The sequence below is a fragment of the Coptis chinensis genome, chromosome 1, assembly GCF_015680905.1.
Source record: "Coptis chinensis isolate HL-2020 chromosome 1, ASM1568090v1, whole genome shotgun sequence".
NCBI classification, from domain to species: Eukaryota; Viridiplantae; Streptophyta; class Magnoliopsida; order Ranunculales; family Ranunculaceae; genus Coptis; species Coptis chinensis.
Window position 1 is genome coordinate 1,861,474 of NC_141456.1, and position 17,849 is coordinate 1,879,322.

At 34.6% G+C, this 17,849-nt stretch overlaps 1 non-coding gene across 1 annotated transcript; it reads right to left on the minus strand.

Annotated features, from left to right (window-relative positions):
• Positions 1-6,528: 6,528 nt before the first annotated feature.
• LOC147521187 (small nucleolar RNA snoR109) lies at positions 6,529-6,622 on the minus strand. Its single transcript, XR_015206343.1, has one exon. It is a non-coding gene; the product is annotated as a small nucleolar RNA snoR109 (small nucleolar RNA).
• Positions 6,623-17,849: the final 11,227 nt, after the last annotated feature.

Here is a 17,849-nt window from a genome sequence, read left to right on the forward strand (position 1 = left end):
ATAACTCCAAATATTCAAATTAAGTGCCGGAAAAAGCGGGGAGTAAGGAAATGAAAACAACTTTGAAACGAAAACGCCCAAGATTCACGATGCTTTAACATCTATACCTCGGATCAATTTTATCTTCACTAGCATGGGATTCTTCAGATTAATTACTCCATCATTTAATTTCTAACATTCAACTCTTTCTCTGATAAAGTCTCATTCTCTCCATCCCTTTTTCACCTTCTAAAACCCGCTATCCCTCTTTACAGTAGTTTGATTATCTTATCGTAATTCGCTTTAATCGACCCATTACACATTTTATTTTGATCATTTTTTATTTTATTTTTTTGATGATGTGAGTGTGATTCTTTGTTTTTTCATGGTTCTATCATTCTATGTCATAAGAAATTGTAGCATTTTTTGCACATTCCTAATCAGTTTTAACCAGTCCTCGTAAGATTCACTTATTATGATCACAATGTTTTGATCGAGTGCACAGTTGGGTTAAAAGTTTTTGCTTACTATTGTTTAATTTTTGCTTATCTTTCCTTAGTTCTTGAATTTAAGGAAACGTTTTTGTCTTGTTAAGTATTGTAGCTTATATGCATTTTAGTGTGCTTTAAATTTCTGATTTGATTTATGGGCACACTTAATTTCTAATCCATGGATATTTGGATTGGTGTGAAAGAACCGCCATTAAAAAGCACAAGATTGATTTATAGTTTAGTTGGGCTATTTGAATTGAAATCGATACACACTTTGATCCCAATCAATCAGGAAAAAGAAAATATTTTGTTGTTGCTAGCTATTGAGATGTAGGTAGTTTATTGGTCTCAATTTGACAACTTTTTACTGCACTAGCTTTAGATTTTTTTTCTTTTCCTCAACTTTTTGAAAAATGTGATGCTTCTCTTCCACTCGAATAGATGTAGCCTTTTAAAGGAGTATCAATGCACAAGGGTTCTTATTTAAACTTTCATAGATTAAATTTATTCAATTTATGATTAAGTGAGGTTGAAGCAATAGCGCGCAAAGATTGGAAAGGCTAAGTGGTCTTTGACGCTGAATATGTACAAGCACACAAAATTATTTATGGTTCTTGAAGTAGTATGGTATACACTGAGTGAGTTGTACGTTGTATGTATGTGAATAGTTTCTTATAATGGCACTTTAGATTGTTACGTTGGATCTACTTAGGAAATTCAGTCAAAAGTTTGATGCCACGATACCATGCCCAAACAATTTTTCTTATGTTGTTTAACATGGGATATTCCAATAAGTAATCTCTTTTGTTGAACTACACATTTGAAGCTTCGAAGTTCATCATCGTATACTTACTAACATAAGCTAATATCATTACATATATACACCTTCTTTGTTTTATAACACAATGTCCATAAAGATCTAATATCAGAAAAGGTTGAAAAACCTTCTTGAATTGGTTGCTTAACCTTAAGGGCATTGCAGGTAGTGGGTTGCTATTCTTAGGAACGCTTCCACCCTTAACTTATTCATCGTAAGCATCTCTTTAATTGCAACTATACTTAGACATTCTACCCATTTGTCATGTTCCTAATTATTTGTGATCAAAAGTTATTCAAGCTGCAAATCGGAGAGATTTGTGTGCGTGATCTCAACCTCAATTTATTTGTGATTATATATTTGGAGATAGTATTTATTAGTGGATACAACTCTTTACATTGTTGTGGATTACTTAGACCTTCAAACAACATGGGCAATAGCTCCTTTTATCTTAATTCTTGCATGATCAAACTCGGCGAGTTCGCAGTTCATATAGAATGGGCATTGGTATTAGCATTTGTAGACATGTTTTGAATTACTCGAGTATGTGGTTTTTTTTTTTTTTTAACCTGCTTTTCTAAAATTTGATGATATGCTTGGTACACTTGATATGATTTATTAGTTGTTATGTTTTCTTAAGTTGTTGTTTGTCTTAGAATAATTAAAGTCAAAAATATATTACGGTTAAGGCATTTTAGCGGTCGATACTCTCTTGTTGGGATTGCACTAGAGTGAGGACAAGACAAACAAAATCGATGGTTGAGATAGAGTCTTCACACATTTATTTGGGGCCAAGAAGTGGCCAATGACAATGTGTATGCTACATTTGAGGTTAGTATTAGACTATATTAGTGAGAGAGAACGGGTAGGTTTTCATAATGAATGAGAATTAAAACCTCGTATTCTTCCCAAAACGCTTCATATTCTTAATTTGCTTAATGAAACCCACGACCCTATGCAATCCCCACTCTCCGCTCTCTTCTCCAAACCCCTCATGCACTCAGTTTGAGTGTCGTCGATATCACCATGAAAAAAGGGGAATCAAGGGAGTAGTTCACTGCCATTTCCATAAAAACATGTGAGTTGTTTATTCTTTTTCTTTAATGCAAAAGCCTTACTAATCGCTGAATATAGTTTTACGCCAAGTAGTACTCTTGATTTAGTATATTGTTTTCCTATCTCTAATGCAAAAAGAATTTATCTATTCATCTGCTCATGGTAGCAATTCTCCTTGCAAGTCACCTTACATCTCATCTTTTGCCTTTTCAGGTCTTGGTTCAGAGAAACAATTACACATTCATTTTTGTCATAAGCGTAAGTACATACACCATAATGTTGAACTCTATCTTGAAAAATATATTCCCTGTGCTATTATTAGAGTAGTTGTTTATTTCAAAAACATTTTGTATGGTATTAGTCTCTACATCAAGTGGCTTAGATAACCAAATAACAAAATCAACAAAGTGTTTTGGAGGCTAAGATTGATGAAAGCAAGTTAATTTGACTAAGACCATCATAGAAGGTAAGTTATTCGAACTTATTTATTTTAAGCATAATTATACACTTTATTCTTTTCTTCATTCCAAGCTCTCTTTGAGGAAGTTTCTTCTCCAACTCTACCTCCCAATCTTCATTGATCTAAAGCTTGCAACAATAGAACTTTCTTTACTTTATTCTCTATTTGATTTCATTTGATCACCTTTTCAGTCTGCTTATAGAGGTCGCCTATCTTTTTAAAAAGGATTTGTTAGGTTTTAGGTTTCTTTAAATGTGATTGGCATTGTAAGAATGCTTACCTTAAAGGAATGATGTCTACACAAAAAGATATCTTTAATAATTCCCCCCAACAATATATTAGTTAAACCCTACCAAAAGAATCATGTTTCTGACCATTGTAGTTCTTATACCATAGGATACTATGTGAAGCCTTCACTAGATTGAGCAATGTATGTCTCATCTGCCTGAGTAGGTTGAACATAGCACTACCATCTATTTAGAATTGAAAAATGCAACTTATAGTGCCGTTGGGAAAGTGTCTAAGATACTGTTTGATGGCGTTATTTCATTACAAATCGTGATTCTCCTTTCCCATTTCCTTATTTGTTGTACTTCTTTATTATTTGCCAAATTTTATCATGTAGAGTGTTTCATAGTTTGCTTTGCCTCTATTTATATTTTTGAACTATGCAGTTGAAGTTGAACGTTGAGCATAAGTCTAAATTATGCCAAATCGAAGCTTCAAATGATGTAGTAATTCCTTGGGAATGGGTTGTCACCGAAATTGGTAACTTTCATACCTGAACTATTTCTTTGATCCACTTTATTGATTGTGCCTCTTTGCGGTACTCTCCTTCATTATTTTCCCATTTTTTTTTTTGTGGAGTTTTGATGGTCAGTCATTGATTATTTGCTTATCTTTTTGTTGAGCCATGCTTATGGGAGACCTGTGATTGGTTCGGAATGCTTAGCGCATAGTGAAATTAATATATGAAAATGTAAGGTCAGTTGGCCAATCCAACCAGCACACTGGGACATTTCAGTCCACCGTCGATAAATGTAAATTTGGTCAAGGTGTTATACAACATTGAGCCTAGAATGGGGTGCTTACTAAGTTGTTTAATGAGGAGTTGGGTTTCGTAGAAGTGTGTAGGGATTTCAAAAATATCTTTCTGGATGCATGAGTACGTGTTCTCAATTCACTGTCCATCTTGATATTCTCCATTCAGTGGCCAAATCGACCCAACGTAAATGTTGCTTATACAATTTTTTTTTTATTTGTTTTAGTGCCATATGTATCATAATTCATTTTCTTTCACGTCATGAAATTTTTCAAATAATAAGCTGATGGTTTGTTTTGGATCCACGTATTATATTGATTTGTACGTAGCATATCCCGACATCAAAAATTAGTCACCCATACTTCTTTTCGTTGGGGGTTCTCCTAATTTGCTTTGTAGTTCGATTTTGTTGTTACATTATCGGTGTTTTTTTTTTTGAATGGTAAGCATTGCGGGGGAGGCATAGGTTGGACTCTGATGGAATTTAACTGATCTAGCTTGGAGTTTTTATTGAGCATAGGCTGCAATGCTGCATTAGACATGTTTGGATGAAAGTTGTATGGGGTAAAAGCTTCGGCAGACACATTCCTTCTAAAATATTTGAATTTTAGTTGTTTTGATCACTTGGCACCTCATTATGGGTTTGTCTAAAATTGCTTGCTAGATCATGTTGTAACCAAATTTTAACTTTTTTTTTCTTCTTTTTTGGTAAATGTTGAGAATTGCAGGTTGTTAAAAGTGGAATAAGGAATTCAGGGAGGTACTTGATTCAATTGACGCGACGATTTTGCACTTACAATGAAAGCTGGTGATTCAAGTTCAACTACAGCGCTAAAGAACATTTATTCATAGTAAACACCTTTATTCACTGGCACACCACATAACCGCAAGAGACCTTTCCGATTACAAAGTTGATCCGGCTTGGTGAAAGTGGTAATGTGCCGCCAAAAGCTTAGGCATCACATTCCCTCTTGAGTGTGTTATCAATATCAAGTTCTTTGTTAGAAAATGCAATAGGAAGTTGTTGTTAGAAAATGGTACTTCATGGGTGTGGTGGCGGGAATTAAACTTATAATAATATGGAGACATCAATTTTTAGACGGTCTTGGCGTGTTCAAAACAAGATATGTAAGCGTCAATGGTCAATCTTTTCAATCTATATTCCTTGGCTTTCGAATTTTGGTAATAACAGGATTTTTAGAGTTCTCATCAATTTATATGATTATTTTTTTTTTGGTAACGGGATTTTAGAGTCATGTATGCATGTGCAAACTTTAGTCAACTATCTCATATGGAAGCATAAAATACAAGTTGCTCGCTGTTAAGTTATTTTATGGCAACACCATTATCTTTTTCTTTTGCATTAGGTATTCAATTAAAAGTTGAATTGCGGGCTACTAGAGACATAGTAGAAATAAAAATATTATTTTATCTTAACAAGGTTAGTAGTGAACAAAAAAAAAAAGAGACATAACATAAAGAATAAGATAGTGTACCAATATTTATCTCCATCATTTTATTCTAATTAATTCTACATAATATTAATCAAGAAAATATTAAAACAATCCGTGCCAAATATAAAGAACACATTCTACTTGCACAAGTCTTTCCACATAATTGTATGGTGATCTCCAAGGGCCCATGGCGTTTCGTCCTTTCAAAAATCACGAACTAAATCACTTGTCACCATAATATGCTCGTTTGATGTAGGCAATGGTGTTAATGCAGATGCAATCCGCAAGAGTATTTGAATGCACTTACTGTGTCTTTTGAAAAGTATTTAGTCAGGCATATTATTGCCAATTGAGTGCATAAATTGCTTTCTTCGTTAATAGAACTTAAACTTTGGAGTTCTCATTGAGCTCTTGCAGGCATATTATCGCATGGGAATCCTGTAGAGGTACTGTCTCTCTCAGACTCTCACTATCAAAATAAGAGGAAATTCCAACTCCTCCTAATTTCAAGGCAGTTCAACAACTTCTCATAAACTTGAAATCAAAACTGCATTCCAAATTTTCTTGAAATCAAAACTGCATTCCTAATTTTCTTTCAGAATCAGACTGCTTCTCTCGGAGCTGATACACAAGTTCAATGTTTGGAAATAAATCTCCTTTTATCTTTCTGTTTTACAGGGATTAGTATAAATTTTGTTGACCGGTCTCCTTGTATGTGTATTTGGTAACATAAACCGTATAATTTTATTGACTGGTAAATTACAACCCTCAACTCAAACTGAAGTCATTTTGCGCAAGTAGCTCAAGGATGGACTAAATTTTAGCACTTTTAAAGACAAGAAGGTATCCACAATGCTCGAAAATTCTGGGTCTCAAGTCCCCATGGATCCACAGTTCATTTGTTGTTTGGTGGTGGAAATGTGTGTTAAAACCAAAAGTTCTAACACGGTAACACCAAATCCAGATTATGAACAGCAGTATAAAGAAAGCTTCAACAAAACAATCAAATGAAAAATCTACAACACTGAAAAATGTGGACACCCATAGACGCAAAACTGCAGGAAATCAAAGCAGAATGCCTGGAAGGTGACCATTGGTTGATGTGAGAGATGGGTCTCTTAAAAAAGCTAAAACTAGTGCCATTTACCTCTTCTTACCCCCTCTCACTTTTAACATTAAACCATAACCTTAATTTCTTCAAACAGATTAGTTTTGATTTTTAAAGCCCAAATTGTAAGAAATTCGGTAAGCAGATTTGTCGACAGAGATTGAAAATTTCACAACAACCGGCCAGTAAACTTCTTATTTGTTTAGCTATAACCAATTTTGGCAAATCAAGAATGTGGGTATTGGTGGTTTTGGCCACACCCACTTCTTGGTACAATATAGCTAATTATTACTACTCAAAATATCATTTGTAAAAAATGTTCGATTTGATTGGATTAGACATGAAAGGTTAAAAAAAAAAAAAAAAGAAGAGGGACTGTAGAAACCCTAACCCTAGAGAAGGGAGAAGAAATGAATGATGAAAAAACCCTAGTGAAGAGTTGGTTTATATAGTGCAATAGTGAAGCCCTCGGTGATTTAGAGCAAGGATCAAAATATTGAATTCTGTGAATATATCGGTATATCTAAAAACCGATATATATCGGATATATTAGAAATATCAGATATATCCAGTTTTTTTGTGACCAATCAAAATTTTGTTTTGTATGTCGATATATCAGAAATATCATCGATTATATCAGAAATATCGACAATATATCAGTCAAAGTCAACAATATTTTGTCAAAGTCAATAATATCGGAGTCAACAATTTATATCAGATATGTCGTATATATCGGTCAATATATATCGTTATATCGGAAATTCCAATATATATAGGAAAAAAAAAAGATTCAATATTCGGTGGATATATATCGGATATATCGATGTCGGTGTACCAAAAAAACAATATATATCGGCAATATATCAGATATATCGGCGATATTTTGTTCCTTGATTTAGAGTCGTGATTTTGTACTATAGGGAGTTAAATCGTTATTTTATTTCACTGTTTTCATCCTTTGATTGATCATCATGCTTTCCTAGGGATGGTAACGGTTTTTCTGTAACCCAACCAATCCCCCAACCATAGTACAAAATATCGCGATAGCTATATATCGTGATAAATATCAAGATTTCAGAAAAAAAAAATTATATAAATATCACGATATATTTAAAGATATATATGACTGTAAATATTGTCAATATTTTAACGATATATACGATATTATTGATATTTAGCGATATTTTGTTTATGTAACAATTTTATTTATTTACCATTATATTTCAAATAAATATAAATAATATATCATGATGTATCAAAAAGTATCTACAATATTCATGATATTTGACAATATATATCTAACGATATTTGCATATGAAACAATGTAAAATATCCCCAAAGAGGGTGATATATTCACGATACATATCAATAAATTGAGTATCGATAAATACTCATATTCTAATATTTTGTACTATGAACCCAACTCCATCTCGTTTAGGAAAGTACTATCCCAAATTCTCCAAATCCTACCTCCTTTCCAAACCTCGCCGCCCAAAAATTGTAATTGTAAAGTCCCAACCGTTCCCTTAATTAGTTCTTGGATTAATTGAAGAACAAAGCAATTTCTTGTAATAATATAGGTAGAATTAGTGATTGATTAATGGTAGATTTGGTGATTGTAACAGACATCCACTGCCCCATACAATATGAATTGAGGGTCATTTCACCACCCAGATTTTCAACTAACTTCCAAAACTACCATGGGCCAAAAGTAAAGGGTTCTCATATAAACACATTGATTTTGGTAGTTTAATCGAACACTCACGAAATTGTATTGGGCACCTCCCCTCATTTAATCACCCAGATTTTCAACTAACTTCCAAAACTACCATGGGCCAAAAGTAAAGGGTTCTCATATAAACACATTGATTTTGGTAGTTTAATCGAACACTCACGAAATTGTATTGGGCACCTCCCCCCCCTATATATATATATATATATATTGATTTTGGTAGTTTAATCGAACACTCACGAAATTGTATTGGGCACCTCCCCTATATATATATATATATATATATATATATATAGTAATTCTATAAAAAGTAGCTACTTAAGTTAACTTAAAATAAATACGTAAGTAAAACTTTACCTAGAAAATTAACTCAATCCTAATTTTTTGTGGATATGATATACTTAACATTAAGATCATCTCCACAAAATTTCAGCTCATTTGGAAACCTCTAACATTGGCAAAAAAATGATTGCAAAAACTCAATATTTTTGGATTATTAGATTTCTTTTTAAATATAATAACAATTTTTATCTATATTAGAGGTTTCCAAATGCGTTAAAATTTTGTAAAGATAATATTTATGATGAGTGTTTCATAACCACAAAATATTAGGGTTAAATTCATTTTCTAGGTGAAGTTTTATTTACGCATTATTTATTTTAAGTTAACTTAACTACTTAAGTAGCTACTTTTAGAGAAGGATATATATACCAGTTTGCTATTTTCTAAAAATAACCCCCACACACACACACACACACACTCATCAAGGTGACCTATTGCCAACTCTTTTGGCCTTTGACCTTACATTGAATACTCAAACTTCTCATTTATATTGCCAACTATATCAAGCTTCTCATTTACTCCATACTCTTTTCATACTCAATCAAAACCTTAAATTGAACATATAGATGAAGAAGAAACATTTGAGGTAATGTTTGAGTGCAGCAACAAAATAGATAAATGAGAAGAAATGTTGAAGGTGAAGAAGTTGCAAAGAAAAGTGAAAAGTGGTAAGAAATGTTGAAGGTGAAGAAGTTGCAAAGAAAAGTGAAAAAAAGTGGTAAGAAATGTTGAAGGTGAAGAAATTGTAATGGAAAGTAAATAAGTCAGAATGGAAAGTGAATAAATGACATTTGAAAATGAAGAAGTAGAAAATGTGATTAGTGGGGCAAAAGAGGTACCGAGAAATCGGTCGATGATTAAGACAACCAAACCCAAATAATGAGGTAAACCATTGCAACTACAATTTATAAACACATTACTACACAATTGTTATTGGGGTTCTTATTTGTCCCTCAAATTGCATTACAATTGTTAATGTTGCAAACTTCTGATCCATTTAACAAATTGCAATTTACAATTTGGTATCAACAACATTTAGAACCCGAGCCCAAACTATACCACTGGGTCGTTTGGGGACTCTATTAGCTGACATCAATAAGTCGTTTGGGCACTTTACTGGTCGATATACTATACATACCTTAATTGGTCGTTTAGGGACTCTATTGGCATGACATAGTTGGGTCGTTTGGGGACTCTCTAAGGCGACATGTCTAGTTCGTTTGGGCTAAATTTAATGAGAAGTTCAAATTGTTTGTTTGGTCATTTTGAAATCCATGATTTACAACCAATGAAATTCCAAACACAAATTGTTTTAGACTCTTGTTTTACTCTATATGTAGGATTATTTGCCGCGATCCGAGAACCAATCCTCTGCAAACTCAAATGATGTGGATGATGTTCAACCGATTTTAAGTGATACAACATAAATATTTTTTAAGAGTTTTTTAAGCTTTAGTACCACTTTTTAGACCTATTTTAGGAAATAGTACCAAATTAAAAAAAAAAAAAAAAAAAAAATGTACCACTTCTGTCAGTTGACCAAATTGACCACGGTCAATATGACAATATTTTCAATATGGTGACATTACCCCTCCCGTGCCTCTCACATGTTTTAGATAATTAGGTTACCACTTTTTAAGTTGTCCTAGACACCACGTGTTACAATTTTAGTGGTTGCGCGATGTATTGTAATCTTTGCTGTTAATTTGTTTTTCGTTGACTTATAGAGAAGTAGTACTATTTCCTAATTTTTTTGAAATTTGATACTATTTTTTAATATCGGTCTAAAAAGTGGTACCAATCTCTAAGAAACCTATCTTTTATTAGGGGTGTTCACAGTTTGGTTCGGTCCGGTTCCACGGCAATTTTCAAACCGAACTGAGCTACTCGGTTCTTAAAAACAACAACCGAAACCGAACTGAGATATCACAAAAACCGACTTCAACCTGAACCATGAAATCGGTTCGGTGCGGTTCAGTTTATCAGTTCTGGCTTTAACAAAACATCAACACTTAAAAGGAAGAAAAGTTACGAGACAACATATTTTGTTTCTTAAAAAAAACTAGACAGTTGATTGATATTAAAGATCTGTGTTATTGTTCTTGAAGTTGTTGAGCTGCTGAATTTCATATATAGAAGAAAGGAAGAAAGAAATGAGTACAATTAATGGAGATAATAGTAGTGGTGTTGAAGAAAGATCAGGAGTAACGACAACAACAATAACGAGTGATGAAGAAGCGCTTTACGCCGAGCTATGGCATGCTTGTGCTGGACCACTTGTTACAGTTCCTCATGAAGGCAACCGTGTTTTCTATTTCTCTCAAGACCATATTGAACAGGTGGAAGCGTCAACGAATCAAATCTCTGACCAACAATTGCCTGATTATAATCTGTCGTCGAAGATCCTCTGTCGTGTAATTAATGTCGAATTGAAGATATTACTTCACTTCATTGTCTCCAATTCTATTTATCATTTTTTTAATTTTGTTGTTGTTGTTATGTGTAGGCGGAACCGGATACTGATGAGGTTAGTTTTCGCACAAGTGACTCTTCTTCCTGAAGACAATGTATGTGTCATTTTTGGTGTTTTTGTAGGTGATTCCATCGGGCACTCATCAAATTGGATTGGGCAACCCCTAAAAAAATTTTTTTACAAATTTGCCATATTACAAGTTTGCCATCAAAGCCCAAGCCCAGCAACCAATTCAACCGGTATCGCCAAAACGAACCCTCCGGGTCGTTTCCGTTTACACTCAAATGACGTGGTCGCGTCGTTTGAATTATACACTCAAACGACTTTGCCAAGTCGTTTGAGTATATACAAAAAACGACGCGTGACCATCGCCGTTTGAGCGCACACTCAAACTACGCGATCACGTCGTTTGAGTGTTAGTTTGAGTTTAGTTACACTCAAACTACATGGCCAAGTCGTTTTGAGTGTATACTCAAACGATATGGATAAGTCGTTTGAATGTTACTCACATTAACACTCAAACTACGTGACCACATCGTTTGAGTGTACACTCCAAACGACATGTACCCGTCATTTGAATGTACACTCAAACTACATTGACCATATCGTTTTGAGTGTATACTCAAACTACATGACAAGCCGTTTGAGTATACACTCAAACGATATGGCCAATAGTTTGAGTGTTAGTGTGAGTAACACTCAAACTACTTGTTCCATATAGTTTGAGTGTACACTCAAACGACGTAATATTTAGTTTGAGTATACACTCAAACGACATGGCGGCGTAGTTTGAGTGTTAGTGTGAGTAACACTCAAAGGACTTGTCCATGTAGTTTGAGTATACACTCAAATGGTCAACGAAGTTTGAGTGTACACTCAAACGATGTGGATATGCACTCAAACGATTCCAAACGACTCAAACAATTTCAATTGAATTAGAAAATTGAAACCGATTTAAAAATTGGGTTAAAAACAACACAATTACATCAATAAAACTACATGCACTCGTGACTTTATATCGTTATGACATAGTATCTTTATAACCAAGTTAAAACATGTAATCAAACATGCTACATGTAATCAAACATGCTAAAATCTAAAATAATAATTTGTTTTATATCTAAACTTGTTATTATTATTATTTTTTTCAATTGTGAATCATAAACTAGTTTGGAGTTTGGAGTTGAGTTCGGGGTTTAGAAATTTCGTACCAACATATTTCACTTTAATTATTTGAAATAATAATTTGTTTTATATCTAAACTTGTTATTTTTATTTTATTTTTAAAATTGTGAATCATAAACTAGGTTGGGGTTTAGGGTTTAGGGTTGTTTACAAATTTCAGACTAACATATTTTACTTAATTATTCAAAATAATAATTTGTTTTATTTATAAACTTATTATTTTTTATTTTCTTTTCAAATTTTGAATCATAAACTAGTTTGGGGGTTTGGGGGTTTGGGGTTTGGGGTTTGGGTTTAGGTTTAGGGTTTACAAATTTCGCATTTACAAAAAAAAAAAATTTAATTTCAAACATATTTCACTCAATTATCCAAATCTAAAATAATAATTTGTTTTATATCTAAACTTGTTATTTTCCATTTTTTTATTCAATTGTAAATAATAAACTAGTTTGGGGGTTTAGAGTTTAGGGTTTACAAATATATTTCACTCAATTATTTGAAATATATCAAAATTTCAAATATATATAGAATAATTTATTCACCAAATTAGAGTTTAGGGTTTACATAGAATACTCAAGTTTCTCTACATACTCAAGTTTCTCTACATATTATAATACTTAAGTTTCTCTAAATGGAACATGAAGATGAAGAAGAAGTATTTGAGGTACAACAACAAATTAGAGAAGAGCAACAAATTAGAGAAGGAGAAAATAGAAGATATGTTGAAAGTGAAGAAGTGGAACAAAATGTTGAAGGTCAAGGTGAAGAATTTGAAGATGCGACAAGTCGAAAGCAAATGAAATGCCGAAATCGCCGATAACAAAGTGCAAAACCTAAATAATGAGGTAACACTTGATTAAAATGAATACAAAACACTTGATTGATTGAATGAATGAATGAATGGATGCAAAACGAATGAATGCAAAACCAGAACCCAAACGACATAATGGGTCAAGCCGGGGAACACTATAGAACTACATGGCGGTGTAGTTTGAGAACACTATAGAACGACATGGCGTGTAGTTTGAGAACACTATAAAACGACATGGTTAGATGGGTCGGTTTTGGTTACACTATAGGACTATAGAATCGACTTCTCCGGCCGTTTGGGGACACTATAGAACTACATGGCCGGTCGTTTGGACCTTCTATGAAACTACATGGTCGGGTCGTTTGGACTAAATTTAATTAAAGTTTTTTTTTTTTTTTTTTGAAAACTAAATGCAAATTGTTTGAGACTCTTGTTTTAGTCTTCTATATGTAGAATTCTTTTGCCGCTATCCTGAACCGATCCTCCGCAAAACTCGAATGATGTGGATTGTTAACCGATTTTAAGTGATACAACGAAATTTTTTACTACGGAAGATGTATGATTGAAAGCAGCATTGATTTCATTTTTTTTAAAAAATTTCTAAATATAATTTTATTAGTGTATTAATAATAGTTGTTGTTTTTATGTGTTTAGGTATTTCACATCGCATCGATGAGGCAATCGTTGGGCAACCGCTAGAGGAAGACAAGTTAATGTTGTTGTGGTCATTGAAAAGTCGAGAGGTGCCAAAGGAAACCGAGTAGCAAGATTGAATTTGGCTTGCGAGTGCTTAAAGTGTATCGGTCACACAAAAAGGAAGGCAAAGAGAGGGCTAATAAAGAAGGTCGGGAACCAAGAAATCGAGATGTCCATTTAAGTTAAAAGGTGTTTTCCAACGCCAGAATGTCGATAGTTGGAAAATTGTCGCTTTTAATGGTGTTCACAACCATCCATAGGCGCAACCCTTGAAGGACATGCATTTGCTACTTCGACTAGCCGCTCCACGAGTTCGGTATTTGTCGAGATGAGTAAGTGTGGAATAAAACCTAAACAAATATTGGATTCCATCAAGAATAGGTATCATGATAACATCTCTAGTATATCCCAAGTCTACAACCGTAGCGCGTAAGCGTAAGGAAATCGATATGAACGGTCTCACACAATTGCGGAGATTACATTGAGTTGTTAGCAAAAGAACATTATTTTGAGGAGTCGAGATGGGATGAGAATACCGAGGAGATAACGGGATTGTTATGGGCCCATCCGGAAAGGTGTTAAGTTGGCTCTGACTTTTCCAACTGGGATTTTCATGTTAGACGCCACCTACAAAACTAACAGTATCGGTGGCCTTCAGACAATTTGTTGGGGGTGACTTCAACGTGCAGGAAATCTTTCACCGTAAGGTGTCAGCGTCGCTTGATCACAAAACAACAAATGACTATGAGTGGGGCCCCGTGATCATTTTAGTGGCTTTGCTTGGTGACATAAGCCCATCTCGGATCGTGAAACCGACAGGATGCGGCCACGATGAGGGCCGATGACAGAGTTTTTCCTAACTCACACAAGCATCTATGTAGATGGCATATCGCTACGTCGTCCTTTGAGAATCGTTACAATATTTTTCCAACTACTTAACCTTGTAGAAAAGGCCCAATTCGTCGTGGAACACAGAGTCAAATCGAAGAGCGAGGTTATTTTCCAAACAGATGGGATGCTTTGGAAAAATATTACGTGGTTGAAGTACTCAATTTTGTTTGTTATTTGCAGAGACTTGGTTTCCTCATGTGGATCGATTCGTGATGTTGTTGAATGACCAACACATTCACTTTGGGAGTACAACAACCAATAGAGTTGAAAGGTCTCATGCGGGTGAAACGGTACTAGGAAATGCAACCGTCATGATTTTTTGAGTATGTTTAGCTTAATCCACCCGATTCTAGAGATCCGGATGTCCGAGATTAGAGCTACCTTCGGAGAGAAGTATGATTGTAACTCAAAGACCACCACCGATTCCTTTGTTTCGCGGAACTCAAAGGCCTTGTCTCAATCAGAAATGTTTGGACTTGTTATTTGAAGAAATAGATACCCGTAAAGCGTGTTAAAGATGGAGAGATAAGGTGTTGGTGTTATTTTGTGCACGAGCCATGACCGCCATGTGCTCATGAATTAATTGAGTTTGAAGAGCAAAGGCGGTCCATCCCTTTGATCGCTATCGACCCCTTTTGGAAAACATTTATGCGCTTCCTCCCAATGTGTTAGTGGGTGTTGGTCGATGTTGCACCTTCGATGGACTTGTTCATGAATAGGTTTTCAATGGTTTCTGAATAAAGAGTGATATTAGCTTTTACTACGTTAGAGATTTGACTCTCTAATTTAGCAAAAGAGCGAATTCAAAGTTCCTTACTCACGATCTTCACCGTTCAGAAGTTGAAGTAAGGATCGAACCAACCTAAAGGTTAGGACAACTACAACTTGTTTGTTACTCTTAGGGAACTAGTGAGTAAGTTTATATTAATACTAGGTTTCTTTCCTACACAAACACATTAAAGAAAAACATTAAGATTCAAATATGCAACTAAGACAAAATACAATTTACTAAAGAAAAGGTGGAGAGCTAATCCTCCTCATGTGAAAATAACATTTAGTTGTTTATTTGAAAAGGTTCATTTGATTCTTCCTAGACTCATATAGACAAGCCCTAATGGAAGAAAACTTGATCCCTAACATGTATGGCTCATTTATAAACTCATACATGTTAGCATTGAATCAAGCAATGACTTATCTAAGCTCATTACTTGATTCTGACTAGACACTACACCAACTATCATTTTGGGATAGGATGTAGGTCTAGTTGTTCTTCTAACAACCTACCAAGCCAACAACAATTATTTTCCCTCACGAAGTTGGATTAACTCCCCAAAAAGGGAAGTTAGCTCATGATCCTTGGGATAAAGGATTACAAACTAGAAGAACAAAAAAAGAGAGAGAGGAAGAGAAGAAGAAAAACTAACTAAACTCACTTGCTTTTTATTTATTTTCTAGAAGAAACCAAAGTTTCTCCATTAAAACTATTACATGCTTTTCTTACAAAAACTAAAACTAAATAATAAAAATGACTAAAGAACTAAAATAATACAAGGTAAAGGAAAAGAAGTCAAGGGAGTAAATGGAGTGTCCCCTTTGTTTTGTTTTTCTTCTTCATTTGAGAGACATCTCATTTCCTCCTATGTGAAACATCAAACCATATTTACTTCATTTTTATCCACACATTTAAAACAAAGTGACACCTTGCCTTTTTTTTTCACTATTAACACCTAATCTAATTAATTACATGCAAGGTGTTAACTTTACACCAATAATTTGTCATTTTTGTCTTGACATGCTCCATGATTGATGACTTATCCAATCTTGTGGGGCAAGATATAGTGGGTCCTATAAAAATTCAGTTGGCGGTCCGGTCTTTGGGCAATTTTACAACTTCCCTTTATCGTAGAGTTCATCGCCGATTGTCCGAAAGAAATTTCACTCTTGTCACATCTGAGTCCCGGGTTCAAAAAAGGTAGGAGCTTCGAAAAGTTTGATGCTTCCGTGCGGATTTGGAAGATTTTCATATATATGGATTCGCGGCTTTATCGCAGGTTTAAACCATATTTCCATGTATATCTTGCGAATCGCAAAAGTATGAAAACATATTTATTTCATGATTATTAAACACATAGTTAACCAAATTTATATGTCTCAACGGGGGTTTCATAATACACTTTGGGTGCTTATCAAAGAGCAGAGGGTTATGATTAGGAAGCTTATGGAGATTGGCTGCATACGAAAAGTACATGGCTAGAAATGCAGCCCATGAGGGAAGCAAAACCAAAGGTCGGCCGAAAGGTAGTCATGCAGAAAGACTAACCGAGATGATAACTCTTGGCTAGATCCATCTCATTTGAACATTCTCCACGCGTGACCATGAAGAGCTGGTCGCGTCACAACCAAACACTACACCCAAAAACACCCACACCACACCAAGAAAGAAGTCTTCTCCAAAATGCCAACCCAAAACATCCACACCACACAAACAAGCGCTTCTCCAAAACACCAAAAAACAACACACCAAGAAATAAACCTTCTCCAAAACACCAAAACAACCACACCCAAGAAATGAGCCTTCTCCAAACACGGTCACACCACTTAAATGTGAGAGATGGCTTAGACTTTGGAAAAGACGAGGGGTCCTAAGGATTACGGGTTGGATATTCTTGAAGAAATGCATAAATACATTGTTAGAGTCCATGACCTTGGCGATGGCAATCAAAGGGTTATAGAGCTTCTGATTGCATTAGGAAGAAGTCAAGAAGAATGGCCCACGATGATGAAGGGAGTTGTCACGAAGAATTTATCGACAACCTCCCCCTTTATTGTACTTTGTACAATCAAAGTGAGGTTTTTATTCGATGAAGGAAATCCTACATGAAGAAGGTTACGACTTTTAAATAAGTGGATGAGCATGCCCTTTATCGGATACTTTTTGCTTCAAGATTTAATCTCGCCCCTTCTACATTTAGAGCTCGTCGATGCTTCCTTCTCATGCAGCTGAGAACCCAAGCAAATCCTGAGAGAGTATTTCGAAGTGTCGTAAGCGGCGACATGTTGTGGAAATCATTTTGTCAATGTTGAACTTGTTGAAGATTGTCCGGGTTCCTCCAATAATCTAAATGGCTTAGAGCGCCCGATATGATATTGCTGAAGTTGGAATTTGGCCTTGACAGCAAAGGCAATTGCAATTTATGGCATTGAACATTCCTAATTTAATATGGGAAAATGAGCTCGATTGAAGACCCAACAAAGGTATGTTATCTAATTAAAGTTGTTTGTATGTTGTCAATATGATATTTTTATGTAATT